The sequence below is a fragment of the Carcharodon carcharias genome, chromosome 15 (genome assembly GCF_017639515.1).
Source record: "Carcharodon carcharias isolate sCarCar2 chromosome 15, sCarCar2.pri, whole genome shotgun sequence".
Taxonomy (NCBI): Eukaryota; Metazoa; Chordata; class Chondrichthyes; order Lamniformes; family Lamnidae; genus Carcharodon; species Carcharodon carcharias.
Window position 1 is genome coordinate 37,162,122 of NC_054481.1, and position 13,033 is coordinate 37,175,154.

The 13,033-nt window shown below is 42.3% G+C and overlaps 1 protein-coding gene across 6 annotated transcripts in view; it reads left to right on the forward strand.

Annotated features, from left to right (window-relative positions):
* Positions 1-13,033, forward strand: part of LOC121288169 (carbohydrate sulfotransferase 12-like) — a 372,813-nt gene that overhangs the window by 1,584 nt on the left and 358,196 nt on the right. For 2 of the 6 annotated variants that reach the window (XM_041206574.1, XM_041206575.1), the window contains exon 2: positions 5,550-5,635. The exons of 2 other annotated variants lie outside the window; for them this stretch is intronic. The gene's annotated coding sequence lies outside the window, so the exon portion shown is untranslated. Of the gene's footprint in view, positions 1-4,898; positions 5,047-5,549; positions 5,636-13,033 lie in introns of those variants that run through there. 2 more of the 6 variants (XM_041206573.1, XM_041206577.1) reach the window with 2 other exon arrangements.

The following is a 13,033-nucleotide window of genomic DNA, read 5'->3' on the forward strand; positions in this document are numbered from 1 at the left end:
AATGCAAGTATATCCCTCCTTAAGTAAGGAGACCAAAACTGCACACGGTACTCTAGGTGTGGTCTCACCAATGCCCTGTATGGTTGTAGCAAGATTTCCCTAGTATTATACTCCATCCCCCTTCCAGTAAAGGCCAACATTCCGTTTGCCTTCCGAATTATTTGCTGTACGTGCACGCTGACTTATTGTGATTCATGTACAAGGGCGCCCAGATCCCTCTATACTGCAGCATTCTGTCATCACTCTCCATTTATATAGTATTCCACTTTTCTGTTCTTCCTGTCAAATTGGCCAGCTTCATATTTTCCTACATTATACTCCGCCTGTCAAATTTTTGCCCACTTTCTTGCCAAGTTTTCTGTTGAAAGTATCCACTGGGAGCAAATCTTGCTAGCCTCCTTCCCCTTTCATTGACTCACCACAGGCTGACCCTGTGGATTCTTCCAGCTGATCACCTATCTCTGTTCCTCTCCGTGTCTGCTTCCAAAATGTTCACTTGTGAGCAGGAGCCTCTCCAATCAAGGCTTCTGCCCCACCACAGCTCAGAAATGATCTTTATCAAAATCATGGCATTCTTTGTGATTGTGTTGCACTATCCCTCCTCACCTTTCTTGACCTGTCTGCAACCTTTGACATGGTTGACATTCTTCTCAAATGCCTCTTCTCCATTGTCCATCTGAGTGAAATTACCCTCCTAGCTCCATTCTTATCTATCCAGGAATAGCTTGAAAATCTCTTCCCTGTCCCACACCATTACCCCTGGAATTCCTCAAGGATCTATCCTTGTCCCACTCCAATTTCTCTTCTACATGCTGTCCCTTGTCAACATCATTGAAAACAAAACACTGGATTCCAATTGCATGCTCATGATATCCAGTAAGACCTCACCACCACTCTGTCAATCTTTCCACTGCCTGTGATTTGTCATGCTGTTTGTCCAACATCCAACATTGGACCAACAAAAATTTATCCTCATTAATAGTCGTGAAGATTGAAGACATTGTATTTAGCCACGAGCTCTGTTCCCTTGTCACCAATTCCATCTCCCTCCCTGGTAGCCTTCTGAAGTTGACCCAACTGTTTGTGACCAATTTAATCGTGAGGCGAATTTCCATCTTCTGTAATGGTCTCTGCCCTTGCCTCAATTCATCTGCTGATGAAACCCTCATCCATCCCTATACTTCAGATTCAACTGTTCCAATGTTGGCTTCCCTTTTTCCATACTTTGTAAACTTGAGTTCATTCAAAACACTACTGCTCATCTCCTAATTCACACCAAGTCCAGTTTTTCCATTTCAGCTATACTCACTGACCTACAGTGTTTCCCAGTTCAACAAGGTGTCAAAATTAAATTCATATCCTTCTCTTCAAATCCCTCTTAGGACTCACCTCTCTCTATCTTTCTGATCTCCAGCCCTGTAAGAACTCTACATTCCTCCAATTCAGCCACTTGTGCATTCCCAATTTCCTTTGCTCCACCACCTTCAAATGTACAGTCCCTGAACTCTGGAATCTCCTACTAAACCCTCTGCAACCTTCTCTACCTTTTAAGTCTCTCCTTAAAATCTATATCTTTGACCAAGTTTTTGGGCATCTGTCCTAATATCTCCTTATATGGCTCAGTGCCAGATTATATTTGCTGCTCCTTTGAAGTGTCTTGGGATGTTTTATTGCGTTTAAATATTAATTTACTTGCACCATAAAGGTAAAAAAGGTAAGGCAGACTATAGAAATGATGCAACAGATTGTAATGACAGAAATTGAGGCACTCTTCCTCAGATGGACAGTGATTATCAGCATTATTGAAGCATTTAAGATTAATTGTAGACCAGTTCCTCTAAGTCTTATTTCTAGGAGTACAGAATTCAAACCTAGTGAAATTAAGTTAAACTTGTGTAGGACCTCGACCAAGCCACATTCAGTTCTGGTTGCCAAAATATAAAAAGGGCATTGAAGCATCGGCAAAAGGGCAAAAAAATTATTTACAAGGATAGTATCATTACTGAGAGGTTAGAGCTGTTGGGAAAGATTGAATAGATTGGGACTTTTTTTTATCAGAAAAGCAAATACTTAGAGGAGAACCTGATCGAGGTCTTCAAAATTATGAATGGGTTGGACAGAGCAGACGTGGAAAGCATGTTTCTACTTGTGGGAGAACATAAAACTAGAGACCATTAATACAAAATAATTACTTATAAATCCGAGAAGGTGAATTTCTTTATTTGGAGTGGTTAGAACATGGATTAAGTAGAATGTCATAAATGATCAACTGTCCTTTTTTACTAACAGGCAGCTTGATGTTCATTCTTGATCATGCACAACTTAGAATTATCAGAAAGCAAAGCATGGAAACAGGAAGTGGTTTGAGGCAAATATCTGAGATGCTTTCAAAAGGAAATGAGCAGAGTCTAGGGGAAAAGGGGACATAACTATATGCTGAAAGGTGGAAATAACCTGTTGAAAGGCTGAGAAAAGGTGGATTGAATGGGAGGAGATTTGTGCAGAGTATAAATAGTACAGACTAGTTGGACCAAATGGCTTGTTCTGCCCTTATATTCGATGGCTGTATTTTGGGTAGCTAATAATTGTAAAGCATTCACCATGAAAACAGTGTAAATTATACAGCAGTGTGTTGTCTCCACATGTCCATTTAAACACAAAAATCTGGAAGTTGCTGTCAAATATCCTGCTCCTCCACAGGGTGCATTATAACAATCCTTGCCAGCGGACACGGCACTGAAATTAATGCAACAACAAGGCTATTTGCCCACTAATTCCTCACTAAAAAGAGCAAATAAATTTAGGATTAGTGCACTCAGGAGTAAGTGAATTTGTAATTTGGTAATTATTTACAAACAGCCTCTCTGGCTGTGAAAATTTACTTTTAAAAGTAAAGATTCTTGTTCCTTCAGACTTAACATGTAGATTTAGTAAAAACAAAATTTATTTTTCTCTGGCCCTCTATTTTAGTGCTCTCTCTTAATCCCAGTTGTTTTATGCAGTTTTTAATTGTTTTCTATGCATGATTTAAATCTAATTTATACTACACGCTTTCCTAGTTTAGACTCTGCGCATCTCGTTTAGGATTCTTCAATCTGGTTGAAGAGCCATGCTATTTCTTACCCAGCTCTCGCACTTCTTGGATCCCCTATTGAGGCTGCTTTGTTCAGATGCTGGATTAGAGGAGGTCTCCGCTCAGTAGCCCACGGAAGCTTTGCGGGCAGCTGTCATCGTAGTGAACAGCGAGCACTTTTTTTTTTGCTGTTGACCTCAAAGTCTTGGCCTGTGTAATTCTGTATAAGAAAAGTGATGACTTATAAAGAAAAAGCATTAGCGCAAAACACTATTCATAAAAGAAACAGCCACAGATGTGTTGTATGTTGTATAGAAATGATAACCTACCAATTTTTTATTTATACACACATTTTAAAATAAATTTTTCTTTTAAAAGAATGGAATTTACTGCGGTGGAAGTGCTTTTGATATAAAGCATTTCCCCAACATCTTAACACTAGCAATACCCTAATTTTAAAAGATGTGTAATGGTTGGAGATGTTCATTTTTAAGACTGTCTCCATGCAGCTTACACCCATCCTAAAACCAGCTCTGTTATGGAGCTCCTTGGAAAGGGTCCCATGGAAAAAGAATGTATAAAATGGGTGTAGTCCAACTCTTCAAACAGTAAAACCATGGTATTGAAAGCAAGTTATATTCCATGTAGTATTATAGATTTTTGATGATTTTTTTTTTAAATGGTTTCACAATACACACCCATTTTATTACAAGGAATTTTCCAAAAAAACAAACAAATATTTGAATATTGAACTTGAGTGTTTATATAAAGCTTTGGAACATTTTCGCTTTGAATAGGTAAACAGGTCATCAGTATAATGGACTTAAAGTTTTATTTTGTTGAAGTCTTTAATTTACCTTCACCACTGAATATTTTTTTACCTTTTTATAGTTTATTTATTTGAAGATTACATCACACATTCCTCCAATGTATGCTTTAAATATTTGGTTAGGAGAGAGGGTAGAGAGATTATATATCCACACCTGGGCTACTGTGTATAGCTTTGTTTTCCTTCCTTATGTAAGAAAAACATCTTGTCTTGGAGAGGGAGCAATGAATTAGATCGATTCTTAGGATGAGAGGGCTGTCCTGTGAGCAGAGATTGAATAAAATGGGTCTATATTCTCTGGTGTTTACAGTACAGAAGAAAGCCATTTGGCCCATTGTTTCAGTGTCAACTCTCATCTAAAACTGTCCAGCATCCTACCCAGTGCCATGTTTACCCCCTTTTCTCCTAAAGCTGGGTTATCAAACTCATTTACACAGCAGACCTGATCCGGCATCCTGGTATTTTGCATGGGCCACATTCAGAAAAAGTTATTTGGACATGAGGCTAAAAGTTCATATGCCCACTAAATGGCAGAGTACATAAAACTGCAAGGCTGCTGCCCCGAAAATGCGATTTAAATCGCACACTTTGGATGTTTCTGACTGTGTTACACCAATACTTACCCAGAAAAGGTTGGAAGAATCAAAACTTTTTAACTCCTGGGTGACTATTGTAAAGACCCTGACCGACAACCCCCATCCACACAGGGCAAGTGTCTGTCTCTCTCTCTCTCTCCCCCACCCACCCACCGCTCAACTACCCCCCTTCACGGGACTCCTTCCCAGCCCAAACTGACCCGCCCCGCCCACCGATCTAACCCAACATCTCTCAGCCCCACCCACGACTCCCCCTCAAAAGATCTGAACTGAGTCCCCCTCCTTCACCCATCCCCCACCCTCCCCAAATCCTATCCAGTCACCTTAGGCACTTACTTTCTCTATGGCCTGTCAAGGACCTTTAAATTTCATTGGACTTTTACTTACCTTGTTTACGGCAGCTAGTGCTAGAAAAAAAGGGGGGCGTGTCCTCCTTCACTTTGATAGAACTGGACTTCAACGCTGGACCTTGGGATGAGCTACACTGCCTGGATCTCACCTGGCCTGAGATGGAGGGTCGGGCAAGACAGGATCGGAAGAAAAATCACGTAAGGAATTAGGCACAAAGTGGCAATCCGACATTGATTGTCACTCTGAGGAAGTTACTGCCCATTAACTTACTTTGCCTAGTATCAAGGTTCTGCAGACAGATTAAATAAATGATCAGATAATCTATTTTGGTAATGTTGTTTGGGGACAAATTTTGGGACTGGTGACTAGAGGAATAGCCCTCCTTCAAATAAAAGCCATGAGAGCTTTATATCCATCTGAGCAGGTAGATGGGGTCTTGGTTTAGCATCTCATCTGAAAGCATATCTGGCAATGCAGTTCCATTTCAAGCCTGTACTGAAGTCAGTCTAGATTCTGCAGATATTGCACTCAATTCCTGACTTGGGGAATAAACTCATGACCTTCAGACCCGGGACAAACTGCTACCATTGACTTAATACATGAAGCATTTAGCTAATGATGTGGAATGTTATCAGAAATAAACATCTTCAAGCTGGTCAGTTTTGAAACTCATTTCACTTATCTGTTTTCTTTAATAAAGGAGAATTGTTAAACGACTTATAATTTAGAGAACAACCGAAGTCTTCGTTCCTCCAGGGCGACAAGCAACTGTAGTTTTAAAAAAAGGTAGTTAAAAGTTGCAGCTTTTTTGTCTTCAAACTGTTTTTCTTTTTTATTTAGTGATGAGAGCCCTGAAGATTGAGGCCTGCCTAAACATAATCTCCATTGTAGACTTGTTAACTAATACAGTCTAAATTGTTTTTGGTATAAAGTAAAGCCACCTTTCGGGTTTCAATTCAATGTTTTTCAGGATACATTTATAGTCACTAACTGACCTTGAGGTTGTATCTGCTCATTTTATCTACTCTGTTTATGCTGATGATCGGTTAATTATTAAGATATGTGGGATATATTTAATTGTACATGCATGGATATCTTGTATTGCAGCCATCCACATGTTATGTGCAGCTGTCTTGTTGAGAGGCAGCTCAGCTTTCTTCTTATTGGCTCTTGGAACATGGGTGATAGCAAATCTGCACTATTTCTCATTACGATTCTGCTAAAATTGCTAAACCTCTTAAAGTCATTAAGTTTAATCCACATAGTGTGGTAGGACTGGAGTCACACACGGACTGGACAAGGTCGGAGGTAGTTGATTTTCTTAACATTAGTGAACCAGTTACATTCTTATGGAAATTGAGTAGCTTTGATGGTTAATCAATTCACTTTTGCAATCCGCTATATTGGGACTTGAACTCATGGTCTGGGTTGGTACTCTATTGCACCCATGTACCTGCTCAGGTTAATTTGTTGAGTGTGGTTGGGTAAACCACTGGGATATCGCATAAAAGTACTGGATATAGTGAACTGAGAACATGTTTCTATCTTTAATGCTGAGTTCTCTTGATGTTTGTTAGTCCATTACTCCTTTTGAGTCATTGGATTAAAAATGAAAAATTGTTCGCACAAGGGGGAAAAAAGAGCAATAGACTACCATTAGAACAAAAGAATGTGGGAGTTAAAACTGGATCATAATAAAAATAGGAGAGAGATTTTGCAAGTTTAACTTATATTAACAAAGGCTACAAAATAGGTACTGCAATGGTCTTATTGGGAACTAGTCCATCTGGCTTTTTTTTGGTAATTTGTATTCATTAAGGTGTAAGGTATTGCTACTAGAGAATAGATTACACTACTTTTCATCACCATTTTGTCAGCATTGTCATCAGCTACCCCTCGATTCAAGGATGCCGTCAATTCAGGATCATGAGTTTCTGCCAAGGGTCTTCATGTGACTGAACAGGCCAATTCTCGACCCACAGATCTTTGGGCACATGGGGCACAATTTCCCACGCGGTCGTGGGATCTGGAGTACATGATTTTCTTCCTTTTCTTTCCTTCTCTGCCACTGCTCTGCCTCGTCATTAAGACATTGTGACTCATTGTGATGCATCTTGATGGACAAGTTGTCCTCATTTAAAATGATTGAAAGCAAGCTTCCCTTGATCATTAATGTCAATGCTATCGTGCTTCAAGAAGAGCTTCAGAATGTCTTTGAAACATTATCTTTGTCCTCTCCTAGAATGTTGGCCATTTGAGAGTTGAGAAGACAGGACCTTGCAGCAGAGACACTTTTCTGTCATCTGGACACTGTGTCCTGTCCAATGAAGTTGATTTTGTAGGAGTTTTGGCCTGAATGTTTGTGGAGCTAGCTTCATCACATTTTCTAGTTTGCACAGAGTTTGCCAAGTACAAACTAAAGCTTCCTATAATCTGTCTAAATAATTGTTTTAACCATAGTTTCAGAACACTGCATTAGTATGAATCTGTCCACATCCAAAACCAGCTATCCTCATATATTCACTGAGTGGGATTGCCAGCTTGTGCTCAATTACATGCAGTTTCGATGTGGCTCTAGCTCACTGGGAATTAGACTGAGACTAACCAAACCCAAAATCCATTTCTCTTACTATCTTCACAGGCAGCAAAGAGGGGAAAATATCTGCAAAATGTAATTCTTTACCATAAGAATATATAAGATTGTTTTTATAAAAAAAAATCACCATCAGTTCCAAGGTTCACAAAATGTGTCTCACCACAGTATTTTCAAAAACCTCTTTCAATCTCTTCTCAAATACCCATCCAGCTGTCTTAAATTTACCAACCCCATGCTGATATATTCCATCTATTTATTATGACGAGTGAAATTCTATTCCATACAATTTTAAGATCCATTTAAAGAAGCAGAGAGATATTGGCTTTGTTGTTACATAAATTTTTGACACTATAATCTGCACAAATTAATTATTCACATGTGGACAGAAGTAAACTAGATCCCAACTTAGGTAGCATTCATGCGATTCCCCCTCGTAAGGGAATCTAGAACTAGGAGGCACAGTTTCAAAATAAGGAGTCTCCCATTTAAGACGGAGATGAGGATGAATTTCTCTTCTGAGGATGGTTAGTCTTCAGAATTTTCTTCATCAGAGTGCAGTGGAGGCTGCGTTATTTAATATATTCAAAGCTGAGTTAGATGGATTTTTGATCGATAAGGGAGACAGGAAAGTGAAATTGAGATCACGATCAGATCAAACCATGATCTTATTGACTGGCAGAGCAGGCTTGATGGGCTGCCTGGCTTCCTGATGCATGATTTTATGAAGTGGATGCATTGCCAGACTAAGCTGATCAGGGTCATGGAATGCAAATTGCCTCAGATCAGTTTATATGCTCTTCCCTACATAATTTCCACCAAGTTGAATCTGGAACTTTTTATGTTTTTATCCTAGTTGATAATGCATTACTTCATTACTTGTGAATTATAAATAAGAAAACTTCAAAGTGCCATAAGTAAATTATTATCATGTTTATACTTCCATTGAGCTGGAGTTTAAAATTATTCTATAAATGTAATGAAATGTTGCCATTTGGACTTTTCAAGTTATCAGTAGTTATATTGTAACTTCTGGTAAGTAACATGCTTATTTTTCACAGTGATAAAAGAATCACAATGTGATTAAAGAAGGATTTGCACAAGTGTCCAAGCCCCCACGCTACCTGCACCATTTGCTGAGACTAGTCTCATCAAATGAGACTAACTTTAAAATGTTTGTGTGCCAAACCATTATCACCATTCCGCCTGCTAATTGTTCCTCTAGATACACCCATGTTTTTAAAATTGTCTAAAAGGCAGCTAGAGTAAAGAGAATATTTCACCAAAGGACAACAATTACTGCCATTCAAGAGATGGGTCCTTTTCCTCATGAATGATGACCTTTATTCATTGCTCCCTTATGTCTTAACATGTATTTGTGTTGTGGGAATCTTTGAATGTTTTTCCAGATTATGCAGTTTAATCAAAAAAAATAGCCCAAATCTTTTGATATCTGTATTGTCAAAATCTGGACTTAAGTTGGGAGATGCGCATTAGGATGCCACGGATGTCCTGAGGCACGCACATGCGCTGAAATTGCCTGTGAAGTTTAAACTTCCGATAGGCTGATTCCGCTGCCCGGAATCCTCTGTGAATGTCCCCTAAGTTCACTGCCAAAGACTTGGACCAGATATGTGGGAATTACCCGAATACTGACCCACCAGTTAATACTTGGCCTAACTCAAGTGATTAACCAGGTTAACTGAATTGAGCACCACAATTGACTCCTCCCCTCACATCATCCCCGGACCCGACTAACCCAGCCCCCACCCCTCCCCCGACCCAACTGATTACCGCATTGCTCACTCACCTGCCTGCCTGCCTACTCGCTCACCCCCTGAAAGACTTGACTGAAAAACTTATCTGAATACAGCAGCACACTTGTAAAAAAAAGGCTCTCTCCATCCGTTTTCTCCTGTGCTCGTCGGTCTTCTGCAGGAATGGCTGCACTGACCCATCTATGTTGCAGCTGAGATCAGAAGACCCGATTGAAAGTTCGGAGCATGGAAATCTTCACGGGCAGCAGCAATGCGTGTAGCATTGACACTGACCAAAAGATCTGGGCCATTATTTTGAAAGCTGTAGAAGAAATTCTAATTGTGCATGAGTATCTCATCTTTAAGACATCCATAGTGTAGTGTAAAGAGTTAAAAGCTGGGATATGCTAATGTATGATGTAGATGGATGTACCACTGACACCAGTCAGTCATGGGTTAGACTAATCCATGATTGGTACCAGTCAGTATTACATCATCGTCGTCATTGTTAGTATACTTGTTAACTCTTTATACTGCATATAGTGCCACAGTAGTTTACAGCATGTTTGCCCCATTGTGTCTTTTTGCTAGAGCAATCCACATGAATCGACTACCCAGCTGTTCCCCAATAGCTCTATAACTTTTGTCCTGTTTAATATCTGATTCTGTATATTATAGATAAGACCTTGCTGCTTGGAAACTGTGCCAGTTAATCACGATATTTGATTTCTATAAGATTACAAAGTAGATCAGCAGAGCATCTTTGGTGAAAAGTGAAATAAAAATTATTTTGGGGCAACAGTATTCGCAGGGTGATGTAATGTTCAAAGATTTGTTTTTTCTTTGCGTTGGGCACAGATTCAGATTGTGATTAGGTGGAAGAAATATGATTTGGAGCATTTGGTTCACTGAGTGTGACACATCTGTTGTTAACAAAACACCTCCCGAATTTGGCAGCGCAATGTGTCTACTTGCTGACACCAGTCTGCAAATTTCACTGTTTAAGCTGATGTCCAGTATAAACTGCGTGTTTAAGTAGGGCCTTCGTACGTTTCTTGTGAGTTCGTTAATGGTTATCAAAATGTATTCCTTGCTTGATTTCCATACAAATTCCAGTAGTTCCAACTATAAGTGCTCATTTTATCTTGAAATTCAATTTCCATTACATGCTGAAGGATTTTCTAAATATTTATTTATAAAAATTCTAACTTGGCTCTTTTGGTAAATACTAGATATTAATTAAGCTTGTCAGGATTCTGCTAAATTACACTTCTTTGCCAACTTTGTGTCAGCAAGAGATCAAAATTTTTGGTGGATGTTACTGCTTTTTACCAATTTACAGAGCAATACTCTTAATGGTCATCGTAGTTTTTGCTGTACCGTCACAATAGCAAATGCAGTTAGGTTGAACAGTTCAATCACTAAATACTGGCTAGGATAGAAAGTGTTTTCTGGCTCAGTGCCAGCAACTTGCCACATTGTGGAACTTTATCCCTCGGATCTCTTCACATAACTGCCTCAACCGCTAATTAAGGTTCACAGCATCTACAATGGTTTCTTTCAGCCTTAGCTACATCATTAAGCAGGGTTGGCCAATCAGATTCTGGAAGTACTACGTGGCATGCATTTTTTTTGAAAGTTTTTTTTAGACATTTTCTCCTGCGTGCCACAGCTGTAACAATAACTTATAGTTTTGTGTTTTCACATAGTGAAAATATCTTAGCACTTGGGAGCTTGCAGGTAAAAAACAGGGACAGAACAGCAAATCGGGCAGGTGGGATGGGGCTTTGTTGGAAACATATGGTTTTTTAGAATACCTTTAAAGCCAACAAAGGAGTTTAGGAAAAAATTTAGCAGGGATGATGGCGGTGGGGCCCAGGGCTACCCGCCTCCAAGTGACAGGTAGCTAATTGAGGAAGTTAAATGGCCACTTAAGGCCTTCTGGTAGACGGGTGGGGAGGTTGGTGCAGTGCTGCAGGCAGACCTTGAGGCCCTTTCCAACTGGCTCGTTTCCCCTCCACAATGGAGGCCTGGCTGCTGAGAGCAATATTTTATTTCCAATATTAAAATATTGGAGAGAGGTCACCTCCATCTTGAGGCCTCTCTCTCTCTCTTCATCTGACTGTGTCTCACGTCTGTCTGTCTCTGTCTCTCTCTCTCTCTCTCTCTGCCTGCCTCTCACTCTCTCTGCCTGCCTCTCACTCTCTCTGCCTGCCTCTCTCTCTCTCTCTCTCTGCCTGCCTCTCTCTCTCTCTCTCTCTGCCTGCCCCTCTCTCTCTCTCTGCCTGCCTGCCCCTCACTCTCTCTCTCTGCCTGCCTCTCTCTCTCTCTCTGCCTGCCTGCCCCTCACTCTCTCTCTCTCTCTCTCGCTGCCTGCCTGCCTCTCTCTCTCTCTCTCTCTCTCTCTCTCTCTCTCACTGCCTGCCTGCCTTTCTCTCTCTCTCCCTCTCGCTGCCTGCCTCTCTCTCTCTCGCTGCCTCTCTCTCTCGCTGCCTCTCTCTCTCTCGCTGCCTCTCTCTCTCTCGCTGCCTCTCTCTCTCTCGCTGCCTCTCTCTCTCTCGCTGCCTCTCTCTCTCTCGCTGCCTCTCTCTCTCTCGCTGCCTCTCTCTCTCTCGCTGACTCTCTCTCTCTCGCTGCCTCTCTCTCTCTCTCGCTGCCTCTCTCTCTCTCTCGCTGCCTCTCTCTCTCTCTCGCTGCCTCTCTCTCTCTCTCGCTGCCTCTCTCTCTCTCTCGCTGCCTCTCTCTCTCTCTCGCTGCCTCTCTCTCTCTCTCGCTGCCTCTCTCTCTCTCTCGCTGCCTCTCTCTCTCTCTCGCTGCCTCTCTCTCTCTCTCTCTCGCTGCCTCTCTCTCTCTCTCTCTCGCTGCCTCTCTCTCTCTCTCTCTCGCTGCCTCTCTCTCTCTCTCTCTCTCGCTGCCTCTCTCTCTCTCTCTCTCTCTCTCGCTGCCTCTCTCTCTCTCTCTCTCGCTGCCTCTCTCTCTCTCTCTCTCGCTGCCTCTCCCTCTCTCTCTCTCTCGCTGCCTCTCTCTCTCTCTCTCTCGCTGCCTCTCTCTCTCTCTCTCGCTGCCTGCCTGCCTGCCTCTCTCTCTCTGCCTCTCTCTCTCTCTCGCTGCCTGCCTGTCTCTCTCTCGCTGCCTGCCTGCCTGTCTCTCTCTCGCTGCCTGCCTGCCTCTCTCTCTCTCTCTCTCTCACTGCCTGCCTGCCTTTCTCTCTCTCTCCCTCTCGCTGCCTGCCTCTCTCTCTCTCGCTGCCTCTCTCTCTCGCTGCCTCTCTCTCTCGCTGCCTCTCTCTCTCTCGCTGCCTCTCTCTCTCTCGCTGCCTCTCTCTCTCTCGCTGCCTCTCTCTCTCTCGCTGCCTCTCTCTCTCTCGCTGCCTCTCTCTCTCTCGCTGCCTCTCTCTCTCTCGCTGCCTCTCTCTCTCTCGCTGCCTCTCTCTCTCTCGCTGCCTCTCTCTCTCTCGCTGCCTCTCTCTCTCTCGCTGCCTCTCTCTCTCTCGCTGCCTCTCTCTCTCTCTCGCTGCCTCTCTCTCTCTCTCGCTGCCTCTCTCTCTCTCTCGCTGCCTCTCTCTCTCTCTCGCTGCCTCTCTCTCTCTCTCGCTGCCTCTCTCTCTCTCTCGCTGCCTCTCTCTCTCTCTCGCTGCCTCTCTCTCTCTCTCGCTGCCTCTCTCTCTCTCTCGCTGCCTCTCTCTCTCTCTCTCTCGCTGCCTCTCTCTCTCTCTCTCTCGCTGCCTCTCTCTCTCTCTCTCTCGCTGCCTCTCTCTCTCTCTCTCTCGCTGCCTCTCTCTCTCTCTCTCTCTCTCTCTCTCTCGCTGCCTCTCTCTCTCTCTCTCTCTCTCTC